The sequence below is a fragment of the Somniosus microcephalus genome, chromosome 8 (genome assembly GCF_052327205.1).
Source record: "Somniosus microcephalus isolate GS21.2 chromosome 8, FLI_Smic_1.0, whole genome shotgun sequence".
Classification (NCBI taxonomy): domain Eukaryota; kingdom Metazoa; phylum Chordata; class Chondrichthyes; order Squaliformes; family Somniosidae; genus Somniosus; species Somniosus microcephalus.
The window spans coordinates 112,970,665-112,992,738 of NC_140994.1; positions in this window are offsets into that span (position 1 = coordinate 112,970,665).

The window sequence follows — 22,074 nt, forward strand, 5'->3', positions numbered from 1 at the left end:
GAGTAGGCCATTCGGCCCTTCGAGCCTGCTCCGCCATTCAATGAGATCATGGCTGATCATCCAAATTCAGTACCCTGTCCCTGCCTTCTCCCCATATCCCTTGATCCCTTTAGCCTTAAGAAATATATCCAACTCTTTCTTGAATATATTTAATGAACTGGCCTCCACCGCCTTCTGTGGCAGCGAATTCCACAGGTTCACCACTCTCAATCTGAAGAAATTCCTCCTCATTTCAGTCCTAAATGGCTTATCCCTTATCCTTAGACTATGACCCCTGGTTCTGGACTCCCCGGCCATCAGAAACATCCTTCCTGCATCCAGTCTGTCCAGGCCTGACAGAATTTTATAGGTTTCCATCAGATCCCCTCTCAATCTTCCAAACTCCAGTGAGTATAAACCCAATCGACACAATCTCTCCTCATACGTCATTCCTGCCATCCCAGGTATCAGCCTGGTGAATCTTCGCTGCACTCCTTCCATGGCAAAAACGTCCTTCCTCAGATAAGGCGACCAAAACTGCACACAATACTCAAGGTGCGGTCTCACCAAGGCCCTGTACAACTGTAGCAAGACATCCTTGTTCCTGTACTCGAACCCTCTTGCTATGAAGGCCTACATACCATTTGCCTTCTTAACCGCCTGCTGCACCTGCATGCTTACCTTCAGCGACTGGTGCACAAGAACACCCAGGTCTCTTTGCACTTCCCCTTCTCCCAATCTATTGCCATTTAAATAATAATCGGCCTTCCTGTTTTTGCCACCAATGTGGATAACTTCACATTTATCCACCTTATAGTGCATTTGCCATGTTTCTGCCCAATCACCCAACTTGTCCAAATCGTACTGGAGTTTCACGACATCCTCCTCACAGCATCCCCTCCCACCCAGCTTTGTGTCGTCTGCAAATTTGGAGATATTACATCCAATTCCCTCGTCCAGATCATTCATATATATTGTGAACAGCTGGGGTCCTAGGACCGATCCTTGCGGTACCCCACTAGTCACTGCCTGCCACTCGGAAAACGACCCGTTTATTCCAACTCTTTGCTTTCTGTCCGCCAACCAGTTCTCTATCCAAGTCAATACCTTGCCCCCAATCCCATGTGCCTTAATTTTGCACGCTAATCTCTTATGTGGGACCTTATCGAAAGCCTTCTGAAAGTCCAAATACACCACATCCACTGGTTCTCCCTTATCTATTTTACCAGTTACATCCTGAAAAAATTCCAGTAGAGTAGTCAAGCATTATTTACCTTTTGTAAACCCATGTTGACTTTGTCCGATCCTGTCACTGCTTTCCAAGTGCTCTGCTATTACATATTTTATATAATGGACTCTAGCATTTTCCCCACTACCGATGTCAGGCTTACCGGTATATAATTCCCCGCTTTTTCTCTACCACCTTTTTTGAATAGTGAATCAGCTACCCTCCAATCCATGGGTACTGTTCCAGAGTCTATCGAGTTCTGGAAGATGACCAGCAATGCATCTACTATTTCTAGAACCACTTCCTTAAGTACCCTGGGATGTAGATTATCAGGCCCTGGGGATTTATCGGCCTTCAGTCCCATCAATTTTCCTAACACCATTTCCCTACAAATACTGATTTCTTTCAGTTCCACTCTTTCATCAGACCCTATGTTCCCCGGCATCTCTGGGAGGTTATTTGTGTCCTCCTTTGTGAAGACAGAACCAAAATATATATTTAGTTGGTCTGCCATTTCTTTGTTCCCCATTATAAATTCCCCTGATCCTGACTGCAAGGGACCTACACTTGACTTCACCAATCTTTTTCTCTTCACATATCTATAAAAGCTTTTACAGTCAGTTTTTATGTTCCCCGCATGCTTACTCTCATATTCTATGCCCCCTTTCTTAATTAATCTCTTTGTCCTCCTTTGTTGAATCCTAAACTGCTCCTAATCCTCAGGATTATTGCTTTTTCTGGCCAAATTATATGTGCTCTCCTTGAATCTTATGCTATCCCTAATTTCCCTTGTAAGCCACGGTTGAGTCACCAAATCCTGTATCTCATCCATTCGGTCTTTGAATGTTTGCCATTGCCTATCCACCATCAACCCTTTGAGTGCCATTCCTCAATCAATCCTACCCAACTCGCTCCTCAGACCATCGTAGTTTCCTTTATTTAAATTGAGGACCCTTGTCTCTGAGTCAACTATTTCATTCTCCATCTTAATGAAGAATTCGATCATATTATGATCACTCCGACCCAAGGGGCCTTGTACAACAAGATTGCTAATTAATTCTTTCTCGTTACATAATACCTGTCTAAGATGGCCTGATCTCTGGTTGGTTCCTCGACATATTGGTCCAGGAAACCATTCCGTAAACACTCCAGGAATTCCTCCTCTAATTTGGTTGGCCCAATCTATATGTAGATTAAAGTCACCCATGATGACTGCTATGCCCTTATTGCACGCTTCTTTAATTTCCCTTTTAAAGCCATCCCCAACCTCCGCCTTACTGTTTGGAGGTCTATATACCACTCCCACGAACGTTTTTTCCCCTTAGTATTTCTCAATTCTACCCATACAGATTCCACATCATCAGAGCTAATATCCTTCATTACAATTGTGTTAATCCCTTCTTTAACCAGTAATGCTACCCCACCTCCCTTTCCTTTTTGCCTATCTTTCCTGAATATCGAATACCCCTGGATGTTGAGTTCCCAGTCTTGGCCATCCTTGAGCCACGTTTCCGTAATCCCCACCAAATCATATTCGTTTACCTCTATTTGCGCAGCCAATCCATCCACCTTATTAGAAGTGCTCCTCGCATTAAGACACAAAGCCTTGAGGCTTGTTTTCTTAATGCTCTTACACCTAATAGAATTATTATTTACTGTGGCCACGTTTGATTTAAACTGTTGATTTCTCTGACTGCCACTTTTGTTTTTCTCCTTCCTATCTTTTGCTTTTATCCTTGTTTCCCTTTCCTCTGATCCCTGATCAGGTTCCCAACCCTCTGCCATTTTAGTTTAAACCCTTCCCCACAGCACTAGCAAACACTCCCCCTAGGACATCGGTTCCAGCCCTGCCCAGGTGCAAGCTGTCCAGTTTGAACTGGTCCCACCTCCCCCAGAACCGGTTCCAATGTCCCAGGAACTTGAATCCCTCCCCTTGGCACCATTCCTCTAGCCACGTATTCATCTGAAGTATCCTTCTATTTCTACTCTGACTAGCACGTGGCATTGGTAGCAATCCTGAGATTACTACCTTTGAGGTCCTGCTTTTTAATTTATCTCCTAACTCCCTATATTCTGCTTTTAGGACCTCATCCCGCTTTTTACCTATATCGTTGGTGCCTACATGCAACACACCAAGATGTTCTGCAGCCACTCGGAGACATCCTTGACCCTTGCACCAGGGAGGCAACACACCATCCTGGAGTCTCGTTTTCGGCCGCAGAAACGCCTATCTATTCCCCTTACAATAGAATCCCCTGTTACTATAGCTCTACCACTCTTTTTCCTCCCATTCTGTGCAGCAGAGCCACCCCTGGTGCCAGGAAGTTGGCTGCTGCTGCCTTCCTCTGATAAGCCATCCCCCCCAACAGTACTCAAAGTGGTGAATCTGTTGGAGAGGTGGATGGCCACAGGGGACCCCTGCACTACCTGCCTGCGCCTAGTACTCTGCATGTTGGTCACCCGTTCCCTTTCTTCCTGTCCAACCTTTACCTGCGGTGTGTCCAACTCCGTAAACGTGCTATTCACGATATCCAGAGCATCATGAACGCTCCAGTATGCATCCAATCACAGCTCCAGTGCCGCAATGCGGTCTGTCAGTAGCTGCAGCTGGATGCACTTCCTGCACATGTAGTTGTCAGGGACACAGGAAGTGTACCTGAGTTCCCACAGATCACAGGAGGAGCATATCACGTGGCCGGGCTGTCCTGCCATGACTTACGCTTTAATTAATTGAATTTAAATTAAATCAATCAATCCCACAAATTACACTACAGTTAACTGGTTTACCAACAGTCCCCGCTACACCAGAGAGACCTTAGAAACTATAAACCACAGAGTTAAAGTTTAAAAAAGGAGAGAAATACTCATGAACCAATCTCTTACCTGCTTCCTGGTGACGTCACACATTGATTACTTTTTACCTCTCTCCCCCGCTGTTGAATTGGTAAGCCTCGCCTCGCCTCGCCTCACTGCTCACACCCAGGTCCGATGCTCTGGTTGGGCCTCGATGCTCGCTGCTGGTTTTATGCTCCGCCTCGTCTCACTGCTCACACCCAGGTCCGACGCTCTGGTCGGGCCTCGCTGCCGGTTTTATGCTCCACCTTGCCTCACTGCTCACACCCAGGTCCGATGCTCTGGTCGGGCCTCGCTGCTCGCTGCCTGTTTTATGCTCCGCCTCGCCTCACTGCTCACACCCAGGTCCGATGCTCTGGTCGGGCCTCGCTGCTCGCTGCCAGTTTTATGCTCCACCTCGCCTCACTGCTCACACCCAGGTCCGATGCTCTGGTCTGGCCTCGCTGCTCGCTGCCGGTTTTATGCTCCGTCTCGCCTCACTGCTCACACCCAGGTCTGATGCTCTGGTCGGGCCTCGCTGCCGGTTTTATGCTCCGCCTCGCCTCACTGCTCACACCCAGGTCCGATTCTCTGGTCGGACCTCGCAGTTCGCTTCTGGTTTTATGCTCCGCCTCGCCTCACTGCTCACACCCAGGTCCGATGCTCTGGTCGGGCCTCGCTGCTCGCTGCCGGTTTTATGCTCCGCCTCGCCTCACTGCTCACACCCAGGTCCGATGCTCTGGTCGGGCCTCGCTGCCAGTTTTATGCTCCGCCTCACCTCACTGCTCACACCCAGGTCCGATGCTCTGGTCAGGCCTTGCTGCTCGCTGCCGGTTTTATGCTCCACCTCGCCTCACTGCTCACACCCAGGTCCAATGCTCTGGTCGGGCCTCGCTGCTCACTGCCGGTTTTATGCTCCTCCTCGCCTCACTGCTCACACCCAGGTCCGATGCTCTGGTCGGGCCTCGCTGCTCGCTGCCGGTTTTATGCTCCGCCTCGCCTCACTGCTCACACCCAGGTCCGATGCTCTGGTCGGGCCTTGCTGTTCGCTGCCGGTTTTATGCTCCACCTCGCCTCACTGCTCACACCCAGGTCTGATGCTCTGTGTAATCGATATATCTCTCTGTAATGGACATATCACTGTGTAATCAATATATCCTTCAGTAATTGATATATCCCTGTGTAATCGATATCTCGGTGTAGGCGACATATCCCTGTGTAATCGATATCTCGATGTAATGGTACATCCTTTTGTAATCGACATACTCCTGTGTAAATGCTATATCCCTGTGTAAGTCTTAAATCCCTGTGTAATCAACATATCCCTGTGTAATCGATATATTCGTGTGCAATCGAAAACTCATTGTAATCGATATATCCCTGTGTAATCGATATCTTGGTGTTATCAGCATATCCCTGTGTAATCGATATCTCTGTGTAATCGACATATCCCTGTGAAATCGATAAATCTCTGTGTAATTGATATCCCTATGTAATCGATATATCCCTGTGTAATCGATATCTCGGTGTAATCGATATCCCTGTGTAATTGATATATCGCTGTGTAATGGATATATCTCTGTGTAATCGATATATCTCTGTGTAATCGATATATCTCTGTGTAATCGATATATCCTTGTGTAATCGATATATCCCTGTATAATCACTATATCTCTGTGTAATCGATATATCCCTGTGTAATCAATATATCGCTGTGCAATCAATATCTCGGTGTAATCGATACCTCAGTGTAAATGATATCGTTGTGTAATTGATATATCCCTGTGTAATCGATATATGCATGTGTAATCAATATCACTGCGTAATCGATATCTCGATGTTATCGATAGCACTGGGAAATGAATATCACTGAATATTCGACATATTCCTGTGCAATCGATATATCTCTGTGTAATCGATTTATCCCTGTGTAATCGCTATACCTCTCTGAAATGGATATATCCCTGTGTATTCGATATATCCCTGTGTAATCGCTAAATCCCTGTGCAATTGATATATCCCTGTGTAATCGATATATCCTTCAGTAATCGTTATATCCCTGCGTAATCGATATCTCGGTGTAAGCGATATATACCTGTGTAATCGACCTCTTGGTGTAATTGATACATCCTTGTGTAATCCATGGTCAGGGACAGGATGGTGTGACTACGAGTGAGGCAGGTACGGGGATCCAGGAGATGGAGCTGGAGGAGCTGCAGCCCTTGCTCTTGTCCAACAGGTTCGAGGTTCTTACTCCCTGTGGGTACAGGAGCAGGGACTGCAGGGAGGATGTGCAACCTGGCCACAGCACTGTGGAATGGGGGGCCATTCAAGATGGGGGAGTAAATAGAAATGTTGTAGTGGTAGGGGATAGTATTATTAGGGGGATAGATAGAGTTCTCTGCAGCCGAGAGCGAGAGTCCCGAAGGCTGTGTTGCCTACCCGGTGCCAGGGTTAAGGACATCTCCTCTGGGCTGGAAAGAAACTTGAAGTGGGAGGGGGTGGATCCAGTTGTCGTGGTCCATGTTGGTACAAACGACGTAGATAGGACTAGAAAGCCGGTTCTGTTAAAGGAGTATGAGCAGCTAGGGGTCAAATTAAAAAACAGAACCTCAAGGATAATAATCTCTGGATTATTACCTGAGCCACAAGCGAATTTGGCTAGGACAAATAAAATTAGAGAGTTAAATGCGTGGCTCAAAGACTGGTGTGGGAGAAATGGGTTTTGCTTCCTGGGACACTGGCACCAGTACTGGGGCAGGAGGGAGCTGTTCCATTGGGATGGGCTTCACTTGGCCAGTGCTGGGACTAGAGTCTTGACGGATCATATAACTCGGGCTGTAGAGAGGGCTTTAAACTAACTAGTGGGGGGGAGGTTCCTAGAGAGCAAATAATAAAAATGACAACAGAGAAGGTCATAGACTTAGGTAGCAGTGGGGAAATTAAAAACCAGAGCGTGTCAGGAAGGGGCAGAAGGTATGGAGTAAAAGGTAAAGTAATAAAAAGGGCAAAAGCAGGAACTAAGTGTCACAAAACATATTTGAAAGTTCTCGATCTGAATGCACATAGCATTCGTAACAAAATAGACGAGTTAATGGCACAAATAACTACATATGGGTATGATCTTGTGGCCATTACAGAAACATGGCTGCAGGGTGACAATGCCTGGGAATTAAACATACCAGGTTATTTAATGATCAGGAAGGACAGGCAGGAAGGAAGGGGAGGTGGGGTGGCGATGTTAATAAAGGAAGGAATCACTGTAATACAGATAAATGATATTGGGTCAAAAGATCAGGATAATGAAACAGTTTGGTTGGAGGTAAGGAATAATAAGGGGAAAAAAAACACTAGTGGGCGTAGTCTATAGGCCTCCGAACAGTTGCAACTCTGTTGGACGGAGTATCAATCAGGAAATAGTTGAGGTTTGTAATAAGGGAACATCTATAATTATGGGGGATTTTAACTATCATATTAATTGGACAAATCAAATTGGGCAGGGCCACCTTGAGGATGAGTTCATTGAGTGTATTAGGGATGGGTTTCTTGAGCAGTATGTAACTGAACCGACCAGGGGGCAAGCAACCTTAGATCTGGTCCTGTGCAACGAGACAGGATTAATTAAAAATCTCCTAGTAAAGGATCCCCTTGGAATGAGTGACCATAACATGTTTGAATTCCATATTCAATTAGAGGTTAAGAAGGTTGGATCTCAAACAAGCGTGCTAAGCTTGAATAAAGGAGACTATGAAGGTATGAGAGCGGAATTGAGTAGAGTGGATTGGGAAATAGATTAAAGGATAAGACGATACATGATCAGTGGTGTACATTTAAGGAGTTATTTTATGACTTCCAAAAAATATATATTCCACTGAGAAGAAAAGGGTGTAAAAGAAAAGACAGCCATCCGTGGCTAAGTAAAGAAATTAAGGATAGTACTCAACTAAAAACAAGGGCATATAAGGTAGCCAAATCTAGTGGGAGGATAGAGGATTGGGAAAACTTTAAAAGACAGCAAAAAATAACAAAAAGATTGATTAAGAAAGGGAAGATAGATTATGAAAGTAAATTAGCAAAAAATATAAAAACAGATAGTAAGAGTTTTTATAGTTATATAAAAAGAAAAAGGGTGGCTAAAGTAAATGTAGGTACCTTAGAGGATGAGACCGGGAAATTAATGGTAGGAAATATGGAGATGGCAAAAACACTGAATGATTATTTTGTATCAGTCTTTACAGTAGAGGACACTAAGAATATCCCAACACTGGACAAACAGGGAGCTATAGCGGGGGAGGAGCTAAACATGATCAAAATCACTAAGGAAGTGGTACTCGGTAAAATAATGGGACTCAAGGCGGATAAATCACCTGGACCTGATGGCTTACATCCTAGGGTCTTGAGGGAAGTGGCGGTAGGGATTGTGGATGCATTGGTAATAATTTTCCAAAACTCCCTGGACTCAGCAAAGGTCCCAGCAGACTGGAAAACTGCAAAAGTAACACCCTTATTTAAAAAGGGCAGTGGACAGAAGGCTGGAAACTATAGACCGGTTAGCCTAACATCTGTGGTAGGTAAAATTTTGGAGTCCATTATTGAGGAGACAGTAACAGGACATTTGGATAATCATAATTTAATAGGACAAAGTCAGCATGGTTTTATGAAGGGGAAGTCATGTTTGACAAATTTGCTGGAGTTCTTTGAGGAAGTAACATATAGGGTGGATAAAGGGGAACCAGTGGACGTAGTGTATTTAGACTTCCGAAAGGCATTTGACAAGGTGCCACACAAAAGATTATTGCTTAAGATAAAAAAATCACGGGATTGGGGGTAATATTCTGGCATGGATAGAGGATTGGCTATCTAACAGAAGGCAGAGAGTTGGGATAAATGGTTAATTCTCAGACTGGCAATCAGTAACTAGTGGTGTTCTGCAGGGGTCAGTGCTGGGTCCCCAACTCTTTACAATCTATATTAACGATTTGGAGGAGGGGACCGAGTGTAACATATCAAAGTTTGCAGATGATACTAAGATGGGAGGGAAAGTAGTGAGTTAGGAGGACATAAAAAACCTGCAAGGGGACATAGACAGGCTAAGTAAGTGGGCAGAGATTTGGCAGATGGAATACAATACTGGAAAGTGTGAGGTTATGCACTTTGGCAGGAAAAATCGTAGGGCAAGTTATTATCTTAATGGCAAGAAACTGGAAAGTACTGAAGTACAAAGGGATCTGGGGGTCCTGGTGCATGAAACACAAAAGGTTAGTATGCAGGTGCAGCAAGGGATTAAGAAGGCCAATGGAATGTTGGCTTTCATTGCTAGGGGGATAGAATATAAAAATAGGGAGGTATTGCTTCAGTTGTACAAGGTATTGGTGAGACCGCACCTGCAATACTGCATACAGTTTTGGTGTCCATACTTAAGAAAAGACATACTTGCTCTCGAGTCAGTGCAAAGAAGGTTCACTCGGTTAATCCCGGGGATGAGGGGATGGACATATGAGGAGAGGTTGAGTAGATTGGGACTCTACTCATTGGAGTTCAGAAGAATGAGAGGCGATCTTATTGAAACATATAAAATTGTGAAGGGGTTGGATCGGGTGGATGCGGGTAGGATGTTCCCGATGATGGGTGAAACTAGAACTAGGGGGCATAGTCTTAGAATAAGGGGCTGCTCTTTCAAAACTGAGATGAAGAGGAACTACTTCACTCAGAGGGTGATAGGTCCATGGAATATGCTGCCACAAAAAGCTGTAGAAGCTACATCATTACATAAATTTAAAACAGAAATAGACAGTTTCCTAGAAGTAAAGGGAATTAAAGGTTACGGGGAGCGGGCAGGAATTTGGACATGAGTCTAGTTCGGATCGGACATGGCCCTGTGGGTAACGGAGCGGGCCCAGGGGCCCTGTAGCCTAATCCTGCTCCTATTTCATGTGTCTAATTCTGTTAGATTCAGGAGATGGTTCTGTGATAGTAGATTGGCGGTTAGGATCAGATCAGCCATGATCTTATTGAATGGCGGAGCAGGCTCGAGGGGCCTATTGGCCTACTCCTGCTCCTATTTCTTTTGTTCTTATGTTCTTATATATTCCTGTACAATCGCTTTATCCCTGTGTAATCGACATATCGCTGTGAAATCGATATATCCCTGTGTAATCGATATATCTTTGTGTAATCGATATCTCGTAATCGATAGATTCTTGTGTAATCGATATATCTCTGTGTAATCGATATATCCCAGTCTAATCTATATCTCTCTGTGTAACTGATATCTCAGTGTAATTGGCATATCCCTGTGAAATCGATATCTATGTCTAATCGAGAAATCCCTGTGTAATTAATATCTCGCTGTAATCGAGATATCCCTGTGAAATCGATAAATCTCTGTGTAATCGATATCCCTGTGTAATCGATATATCGCTGTGTAATCGATATCTCAGTGTAATTGATACCCCTGTGTAATCGATATATCGCTGTGTAATGGATATATCTCAGCGTAATCGATAAATCGCAGTGTAATCGATGTATCCCTGTGTAATCGATATATCCCTGTGAAATCGACATATCTCTGTGTAATCAATATCACTGCGTAATCGATATCTCGGTGTTATCGATATCGCTGGTAAATGAATATCACTGAGTATTCGATATAGCCCTGTGTAAAAGATATATCCCTGTGTAATCGACATATCCCTGTGTAATCGATATATCCCTGTGTAATCGTTAAATCCCTGTGTAATTGATATATCCCTGTGTAATCGATATCTCGGTGTAATAGATACCCCTGTGTAATTGATATATTGCTGTGTAATCGATATATCTCTGTGTAATCGATATATCCCTGTGTAATCGATGTATCTCTGTGTAATTGATAAATCTCTGTGTAATCGATATATCCCTGTGTCATCGATCTATCCCTGTTTAATCAACATATCTCTGTGTAAGCAGTATCATAGCGTAATCAATATTTCAGTGTAATCGATATCGCTGGGAAATGAATATCACTGAGTATTCGATATATCTCTGTGTAATCGATATATCGCTGTGTAATCAATATATCCCTGTGTAATTGATATATCCCTGTGTAATCGACATATCCCTGTGTAATCGATATTTCCCTGTATATTTGCTAAATCCCTGTGTAATCGATATATCCCTGTGTAAACTATCTATCCTTCAGTAATCGATATATCCCTGTGCAATTGACATCTTGACGTAAGCGATATATCCCTGTGTAATCGATATCTCGGTGTAATGGTACATCCTTGTGTAGTCAATATATTCCTGTGTAATCGCTATATCCCTGTGTTATTGGTATATCCCTGTGTAATCAACATATCCCTGTGTAATTGATATATTCGTGTGCAATCGATATCTCGTTGTAATCGATTTATCCCTGTGTAATCGATATCTCGGTGTAATCGGCATATCCCTGTGTATTCGATACTTCAGTGTAATCGGAATATCCCTGTGTAATCGGCATATCCCTGTGAAATCGATAAATCTCTGTGTAATCGATATCTCGGTGTAATCAATATCCCTGCGTAATCAATATATCGCTGTGTAATGGATATATCTCTGTTTAATCGATATATCCCTGTGTATTCATCATATCCCTGTGTAATTGATATATCCCTGTATAATCGATATATCCCTGTGTAATTGATATTTCACTGTATTTGAAATATCCCTGTGTAATCGATATATACCTGTGCAATCGACATATCTCTGTGTAATCAATATCACTGCATAATCGATATCTCAGTGTAATCGATATCGCTGGGAAATTAATATCACTGAGTATTCGATATATCCCTGTGTAATCGATATATCCCTGTGTAATGGATATCTCCCTGTGTAATCAACATAACCCTGTGCATTCAACATATCCCTGTGTAATTGATAGATCCCTGTGTGATCAATATATCCCTGTGTAATCGATATATCCCTGTATAATCGATATATCCCTGTTTATTCAACGTCTCCCTGTGTAATTGATATATCCCTGTGTAATCAATATATCCCTGTGAAATCGCTAAATCCCTGTGTAATCGATATATCCTTCACTAATTGATATATCCCTTTGTAATCGATATCTTGGTGTAAGCAATATATCTGTGTGTAATTGATATCTCAGTGTAATGGTACATCCTTGTGTAATCAACATATCCCCTTTGCAATCAATATCTCGGAGTAATCGATATATCCCTTTATAATCGATATACCTCGGTGTAATCAATATCACTGTGCAATTGATATATCACTGCGTAATCGATATCTCGGTGTAATCGATATATCCCTGTGTAATCGATATATCGGTGTAATCGATATATCCCTGTGTAATCGATATATCCCTGTGTGATCGATATCTCTGTTTAATCGATATATCCCTGTGTATTCATCATATCCCTGTGTAATTGATATATCCCTGTATAATCGATATATCCCTGTGTAATTGATATTTCACTGTATTTGAAATATCCCTGTGTAATCGATATATACCTGTGCAATCGACATATCTCTGTGTAATCAATATCACTGCATAATCGATATCTCAGTGTAATCGATATCGCTGGGAAATTAATATCACTGAGTATTCGATATATCCCTGTGTAATCGATATATCCCTGTGTAATGGATATCTCCCTGTGTAATCAACATAACCCTGTGCATTCAACATATCCCTGTGTAATTGATAGATCCCTGTGTGATCAATATATCCCTGTGTAATCGATATATCCCTGTATAATCGATATATCCCTGTTTATTCAACGTCTCCCTGTGTAATTGATATATCCCTGTGTAATCAATATATCCCTGTGAAATCGCTAAATCCCTGTGTAATCGATATATCCTTCACTAATTGATATATCCCTTTGTAACCGATATCTTGGTGTAAGCAATATATCTGTGTGTAATTGATATCTCAGTGTAATGGTACATCCTTGTGTAATCAACATATCCCCTTTGCAATCAATATCTCGGAGTAATCGATATATCCCTTTATAATCGATATACCTCGGTGTAATCAATATCACTGTGCAATTGATATATCACTGCGTAATCGATATCTCGGTGTAATCGATATATCCCTGTGTAATCGATATATCGGTGTAATCGATATATCCCTGTGTAATCGATATATCCCTGTGTGATCGATATCTCGGTTTAATCGATATATCCCTGTGTAATCAATATATCACTGTGTAATCGATATCTCAGTGTAAACGATATATCACTGTGTAATCGATATCGCGGTGTAATCAATACATCTTTGTGTAATCGAATTATCTGTGTGCATTCAACATATCCCTGTGTAATCAATATATCTCTGTGTAATCAAATTATCTCTGTGTAATCAACATATCCCTGTGTAATCAATACATCCCTGTGTAATCGCTATTTCCCTGTGTAATCGATATTTCTTGGTGTAATCGATATATCCCTGTGTAATCGATATCTCGCTGTAAACAATACATCCTTGTGTAATCAATATATCTCTGTATAATCGATCTATCTCTGTGTAATCAAATTATCTCTGTGTAATCAACATATCCCTGTGTAATCAATGCATCCCTGTGTAATCACTATTTCCCTGTGTAATCGATATATCCCTGTGTAATTGATATAAACCTGTGTCATCGATAACCCTGTGTAATCTACATATCCCTGTGTAATCGATATTTCTCGGTGTAATCGATATATCCCTGTGTAATCAATATCTCGCTGTAAACAATACATCCTTGTTTAATCCATATATCCCTGTATAATCGATCTACCTCTGTGTAATCGAATTTTCTCTGTGTAATCAACTTATCCCTGTGTAATCAATATATCCCTGTGTAATCGCTATCTCCCTGTGTCATCGATATCCCTGTGTAATCGATATATCCCTGTGTAATCAATATCTCGGTGTAGTCGATACATCCTTGTGTAATCGATATATTCCTGTGTAATTGATATATCTGTGTAATCGAATTATCACTGTGTACTCGACATATCCCTATGTAATCGCTATATCCCTGTGTAATTGATGTATCCCTGTGTAATCAATATATTCCTGTGTATTCAACATGTCCCTGTGTAATTGATATATCCCTGTGTAATCGGTATATCCCTGTGTTATCGATATATCCCTGTGTAATCGATATATCCCTGTGTAATCGATATATCTCTGTGTAATCGAATTATCTCTGTGTAATCAACATATCCCTGTGTAATCGATATATCCCTGTGTAATCGATATATGCCAATGTTATCGATATCCCTGTGTAATAGATATATCACTGTGTAATCGATATCTTGGTGCAATCGAATTATCTCTGTGTAATCGACATATCCCTGTGTAATCGATATATCTCTGTGAAATCAAATTATCTCTTTGTAATCGACATATCCCTGTGTAATCGATATATCTCTGTGTATTCAACATATCCCTGTGTAATTGATATATCCCTGTGTAATCAATATATCCCTGTGTAATCAATATATCCCTGTATAATCGATATAACCCTGTTTATTCAACATCTCCCTGTGTAATTGATATATCCCTGTGTAATCAATATATCCCTGTGTAATCGTCATATCCCTGTGTAATTGACATATCACTGTGTAATCGATATATCCCTGTGTAATCGATATATCCTTCACTAATCGATATATCCCTGTGCAATCGATATCTTGGTGTAAGCGATATATACGTGTGTAATCAATACCTCGGTGTAATGGTACATCCTTGTGTAATCAACATATCCCTGTGTAATCGATATATTCGTGTGCAATCGATATCTCATTGTAATCGATATATCCCTCTGTAATCGATATCTCTGTGTAATCGATATCTCGGTGCAATCGATATATCACTGTGTAATCGATATATCTCTGTATAATCAATATACCCTGTGTAATGGATATATCTCTATGTAATCGCTATATCACTGTGTAATTGATATATTGTTGGAGTCGCTAGAAATCAACAGGCTTTGAGACTTTTGTTGCAGCAAAGGCAAAACGCAGGTTACTTTATTCACTTTCCATGAGGACTGAACCAGCCTCGTTGCAGGGCTATGACATCATCATGCTACCGACGCATGACGTCATCATGCTACTGATGCTCTTAAAGGGACCCTGCCCCGATAACCCAACCATGTACGTACATATAACAACATTGGCTATACATTGTGAATTGTGCTTAGGTACAGATAACAACATTGTGAATTGTGTTATTGTCCCTATGTGGTCTCCGCCACCTACGTCCCCCCAGAATTCACTAGCACTGGCAATGTCAGTCGTTGGGGGGGCCGGATCACACAGTTGGAATGGCTCCTCAATTCCGGGGCGGGGACCGGGGGGTTCATCGGAGGGACCTCGGGCGCTCTTTGGTTGACTGAGGGTGCAGAAACCGGAGGTCGGCCCCGCCTCGGGGGCTGTACCAACTCAACGCGTCGGTCCAGATCCAGGTGGGCCGGCTTGAGACGGTCCACGGAAATGCAGTCCGGCTTACCGCCGACATCCACTACGAAGGTCTTGTCCCCGGTTTCCAGGACGCGGAATGGTCCATTGTAGGGTGGCTGAAGAGGTCCCCAGTGGGCGTCGTGGCGGACGAAAATGTACTCCGCCGCACGAAGGTCGAGCGGAACGTGGGACTGCGGGAGGCCATGCTGCGACGTGGGCACTGGCGTGAAAACCTTGGCGTTGTCCAGAAGGTCGGACCGCTGACAGGCTGTGGACCAAGATTCCATTGCGTTGGGGACGAAATCCCCGAGAACCCGCAGCGGCTGTCCGTAGAAGAGCTCGGCGGACGAGGACTGGAGGCCCTCCTTGGGGGTGGTCCTGAGTCACAGCATGACCCACGGGTGTCTGTCGATCCAACTGTCGTCCCGGAGGCTGGCAGGAGTGCGGCCTTCATGGAGCGATGAAACCCCTCGCACAGTCCGTTAGCCTGAGGATGACAGCGTTCCAGAGCTCCGACGTGAACTGGGGCCCCTGGTCGGAGGAAATGTCAGATGGGGTGCCAAACCGGGTGACCCAAGTGCTGATGAATGTCCGAGCCACATCGGCGGACGTTGTTGAAGACAGCGGGACGGCTTCCGGCCATTGTGTGGTTCTGTCGACCATTGTGAGGAGGTGGGTGAACCCACGGGAGGGCGGCAGGATCCCACCAGGTCCACGTTAAAATGGTCGAACCGCCTCTCGGGCACCGCAAAAGGCACCAACTTAGTATGGCGATGCACTTTCAAGCATTGGCATACCATGCAGGTGCTGGCCCAGTCGTGAACGTCTTTCCTGAGCCTGTGCCAGATGAACTTAGCCACCACCAGCTTCTGTGACGGCTTCCTGCCTGGGTGGGAAAGATTATGGATGGCGTTGAAAACTTGCCGGCTCCACCCGTCGGGCATGACGGGACGTGGCTGCCCAACGGAGACATCACACAGGAGTGTGGTGCCGGCATCGTCGAACGCGACGTCCGCTAGTTGAAGGCCTGTGACTGCCATCCTGTAGGCCTGGACGTCCGGGTCGGAGGCCTGGTCGGCCGCCATGCGGGTGTAGTCGATGCCGAGGTGTACGGCGCTGGTGACGGCTCGGGAGAGACAGTCGGCGACGGGGTTGTCTTTCCCAGCCACATGCTGGATGTCCGTTGTAAACTCTGAGATGAAGGCCAGCTGGCGTTGCTGACAGGCCAACCACGGCTTGGAAGCTTTGGCCATGGCAAAGGTCAACGGTTTGTTGTCCACGAATGCTGTGAACGGGCGAGCCTCCAGTAGGAAACGGAAATGTCGGAAGGCGAGGTAGAGGCCGAGAAGCTCGCGATCGAAGGCGCTGTACTTCTGCTCGTTGGGGCGGAGCTGCCGGCTGAAGAAGGCGAGCGGCTGCCAGGTGTCATTGACCCACTGTTCATGGACGGCACCGACCGCATAGTCCGAGGCGTCGGTGGTGAGTGCGATTGGCGCATCAGGCAACGGATGCGCCAGCATGGTCGCGTTAGCCAGGGCCCTTTTCATGTCCGTGAAAGAATTGGCCATCTCCTCGGACCAGTCGATGGTGAGCTTATCGGGCTTGCCTTTGAGGGCCTCGTAAAGGGGCCGCATTAGCTGGGCTGCTCGGGGGACGAAGCGATGGTAAAAGTTCACCATGCCCAAAATCTCCTGCAGGGCCTTCACGGCGAGGGGTCGCGGGAAGTCCATCACGGCCTCCACTTTCGATGGCAGTGGCACCGCCCCGTCCTTCGTGATGCGGTGCCCGAGAAAGTCGATCGAGGACAGCCCGAACTGGCACTTGGCTGGGTTGATGATTAGGCCGTGCTGACTAAGGCATTGGAAGAGAGTCTGAAGGTGCGACACATGCTCCGTCCTGGAGGCGCTGGTGATGAGGATGTCATCCAGGTATACGAACAGGAATGTCAGGTCCCGTAACACGGTGTCCATAAGGCGTTGAAAAGCCTGGGCGGCGTTTTTGAGGCTGAGTGGCATGCGGAGGAATTCGAACACCCCGAACGGGGTGATCACCATGGTTTTCGGGACATCCTGCGGCTGGACAGGGACCTGGTGGTAACCCCGGACGAGGTCCACTTTCGAGAATACCACTTTCCCGGCCAGGCGGGCGGAAAAGTCCTGGATGTGTGGAATTGGGTAGCGGTCGGGGGGCGTAGCGTCGTTGAGGCGCCGATAATCGCCGCACGGATGCCACCTGCCGCCTGGTTTCAGAGCGATGTGGAGGGGCGAGGCCCACGGGCTGTTCGACCGGCAGATGATGCCGAGGCGCTCCATGGTGTTGAACTCGGCTTTAGCGATGGCGAGTTTCCCCGGGTCGAGGCGCCGAGTGCAGGCATAGACGGGCGGACCGGTGGTTGAGATGTGGTGTTCTACCCCGTGTTTGGTGGCGGCGGATGAGAACGTGGGCTTCGTGAGGTCCGGGAACTCGGCGAGGAGGCGGGAAAACTCGTCGGATGCCGAGAGTGCGCTGGACAACTTCGTCATGCTGGAACCGCTGAGGGAACACGGGAGCGAGCTGAAAGTCTCAGCTTCGATGAGACGTCAGTTCTTGATGTCCACCAAAAGGCCATTGGCGCAGAGGAAGTCAGCACCGAGAAGGGGAGTGGACACTTTTGCCGTGACAAAGTCCCAGGTGAACCGCTGCCCGCCAAAACAAAGCACCACGCTCCGTTTCCCGAAGGTGCGGATGGAACTGCCATTGGCAGCTTCGAGGACGGGGCCGTGGTTCCCCCCTTGCATGTCTATGGTTAACGCGGGCAGGACGCTCACCTGGGCACCCGTGTCGCAAAGAAAACGACGTCCGGAGTCGGTGTCCGTAATAAATAACAAACTGCCTGAGCGGCCGACAGCCATAGCAGCCGACGAGTGGTCTTTCGTTTGTTTCGACGCGGGAAATCTGCATTGGGGCCGGCACTTCCTGGCTTTGGGGCCGAACTGCACGTGGTAGAAGCAGACGCTTGGGGGCTGCCGCCGTTGGGCTGTATCGGTGGGGGCAGGTCTCCGCGTGGCTGCGCAGTACTGTTGCCCGGTGGAGAAAAATTTGTCGGCCTCCTTGGCCAGGTCGTGGAAATCGGTACTTAAAGAGTTGGCTAAAGCCAACCGTACTTGACCTGGCAGCTGTTGAAGGAACAGTTCCTTGAAGAGGAAGCACGGCCTGTGTGTGCCCAGGAGGGCCACCATGTGGTCCATCAGCTCCGAGGGCTTGGAGTCGCCAAGCCCGGGTAGAGAGAGAAGCCGACGTACGCGCTCGGCTTCGGTGAGTCCAAAAGTTTCTAAGAGGTGCGTTTTCAGCGTTTCAAATTTGTTGAGCTCCAGGGGGTGCTCGAGCAGGCTCACGACTCTGGCTGTGGTTCAGCTGCCGAGAGCAGAGACGACGTAATAATAGCTCATGTCATCCGCGGTGATGTCCTGGAGTGCAAATTGAGCCTTGGCCTGGGAGAACCAAGTGGCAGCCTGTCGTTCCCAAAACTCGGGTAATTTGATGGAAACGGCATTCGTCACCATTTCGGATGAGGTCTTTGGAATCGTCCAAAAGAGCAGCGGGGTCACCAATTTTGGAATCGCTGGAAATCAACAGGCTCTGAGACTTTTGTTGCAGCAAAGGGAAAACGCAGGTTACTTTATTCACTCTCCATGAGGAATGAACCAGCCTCATTGCAGGGCTATGACGTCATCACACTACTGACGTCATCACACTACCGACGCTCTTAAAGGGACCCTGCCCCGATAACCCAACCACGTACGTACATATAACAACATTGGCTATATATAGTGAATGGTGTTTAGGTGCAAATAACAACATTGGCTATACATTGCGAATTGTGTTATTGTCCCTATGTGGTCTCCGCCACAATATCCCTGTGTAATCAACATATACCTGCGTAATCGCTATATCGCTGTGTAAGTGACATATCCCTGTACAATCGATATAACTCTGTGTAATCGATATATCTCGGTGTAATCGAGATATCCTTGTGTAATCGATATATTCCTGTGTGATCGATATATCTCTGGTTAATCGAATTATCCCTGTGTAATCGACATATCCCTGTGCAATCTATATATCCCTGTGTAATCAATATCTCGGAGTAATCGATATATTCCTTTATAATCGATATCTCGGTGTAATCAATATCACTGTGCAATTGATATATCACTGCGTAATCGATATCTCGGTGCAATCGATATATCCCTGTGTAATGGATATCTCGGTGTAATCGATACATCCTTGTGCAACCGATATATCCCTGTGTAATCGATATATCCCTGTGTAACCACATCACTGTGTAATCAATATATTCCTGTGTAATCGATATATCACTGTGTAATCGCTAATTCACCGTGTAATCGATATATCCCTGTGTAATCGATATATCCCTGTGTAATCAATATCTCAGTATAATCGATATATCCCTGTATAATTGATATCTCGGTGCAATCGATATATCACTGTATAACTGATATATCGGTGCAATCGATACACCCTTGTGTAATCGATATATTCCTGTGTAATCGACATATCCCTGTGTAATCTATATATCCCTGTGTAATCGATATATCTCTGTGTAATCGATATACCCCTGTGTAATCGATATACCCCTGAGTAATTGATATACCGCTGTGTAATTGATATATCCCTGTGTAATCGATATATCACTGTGTAATCGCTATATCCCTGTGTAATTGCTATATCCCTGTACAATCGATATAACTCTGTGTAATCGATATATCTCTGTGTAAGCGATATATCCCTGTGTAATCAAAATATCCCTGTGTAATTGGTATCTCGGTGTAATCAGTATATCCCTGTGTAATTGTTATATCCTTGTGTAATCACTATATCCCTGTGTAATCGATATATCCCTGTGTAATTGATATATCCCTGTTTATTCAACATCTCTCTGTGTAATTGATATATCCCTGTGTAATCAATATATCCCTGTGCAATCGTTATATCCCCGTGTAATCGATATCTCTGTGTAATCGCTATATCCCTGTGTAATCGATATATCTCGGTGTAATCGATATATCCCTGTGTAATCGACATATCCCTGTGTAACCAACATATCTCTGTGTAATCAATATATCCCTGTGTAATCGACATATTCCTGTGTAATCACTATATCCCTGTGTAATCAACATATCCCTGTGTAATCGACATATCTCTGTGTAATCGATATATCCCTGTGTAATCGACATGTTCTTGTGTAATCGCTATAACCCAGTATAATCGGTATATCTCTGTGTAATCGAAATATCCCAGTTTAATTGACATATCTCTGTGTAATCGATATATCCCTGTGTAATCGATATATTCGTGTGCAATCGATATCTCGTTGTAATCGATATATTCCTGTGTAATCGATATCTCTGTGTAATTGCTATATCACTGTGTAATCGATATATCCTTGTGTAATCAACATGTACCTGTGTAATCGCTATATCCCTGTGTAAGCGACACATCTCTGTGTAATCGATATAAATCTGTGTAATTGATATATCTCGGTGTAATCAATATATCCCTGTGTAATTGAAATATCATTGTGTAATCTTTATATCTCTGTGTAATCGATATATCCCTGTGTAATCAACATATCCCTGTGTAATCGATATATCCCTGTGTAATCGACATATTCCTGTGTAATCATATATCCCTGTGTAATTGATATATCTTGGTATAATCAATATATCCCTGTGTAATCAATATATCCCTGTGTAATCGACATATTCCTGTGTAATCGCTATAACTCAGTATAATCGGTATATCTCTGTGTAATCGATATATCCCAGTTTAATCGACATATCTCTGTGTAATTGATATGTCCCTCTATAATCGATATATTCGTGTGCAATCGATATCTCGTTGTAATCGATATATCCCTCTGTAATCGATATATCTGTGTAATCGATATCTCGGTGCAATCGATATATCACTGTGTAATCGATATATCTCTGTATAATCAATATACTCTGTGTAATGGATATATCTCTGTGTAGTCGCTATATCACTGTGTAATTAATATATCCCTGTGTAATCAACATATACCTGTGTAATCACTATATCCCTGTGTAAGTGACATATCCCTGTGTAATCGATATAACTCTGTGTAATTGACATATCTCGGTGTAATTGATAAATCCCTGTGTAATTGATATATCACTGTGTAATCGTTATATCTCTCCGTAATCGATATATCCCTGTGTAATCGATATCTCGGTGTAATCGATATCCCCGTGTAATTGACATATCCCTGTGTAATAGATATATCCCTGATTAATCGATATATCTCTGTGTAATCGATATCTCATTCTAATCGATACATCCTTGTGTAATCGATTTATTCAGCAGAGGGAGTAACTGAAAGAAATCAGTATTTGTAGGTAAATGGTGTTCGGGAAATTGACGGGCTTGAATGCCGATAAATCCCCAGGGCCTGATAATCTACATCTTAGGGTACTTAAGGAAGTGGTCCTAGAAATAGTAGATGCATTGCTGGTCATCTTCCAAAATTCGATAGACTCTGGAACAGTTCCCATGGATTG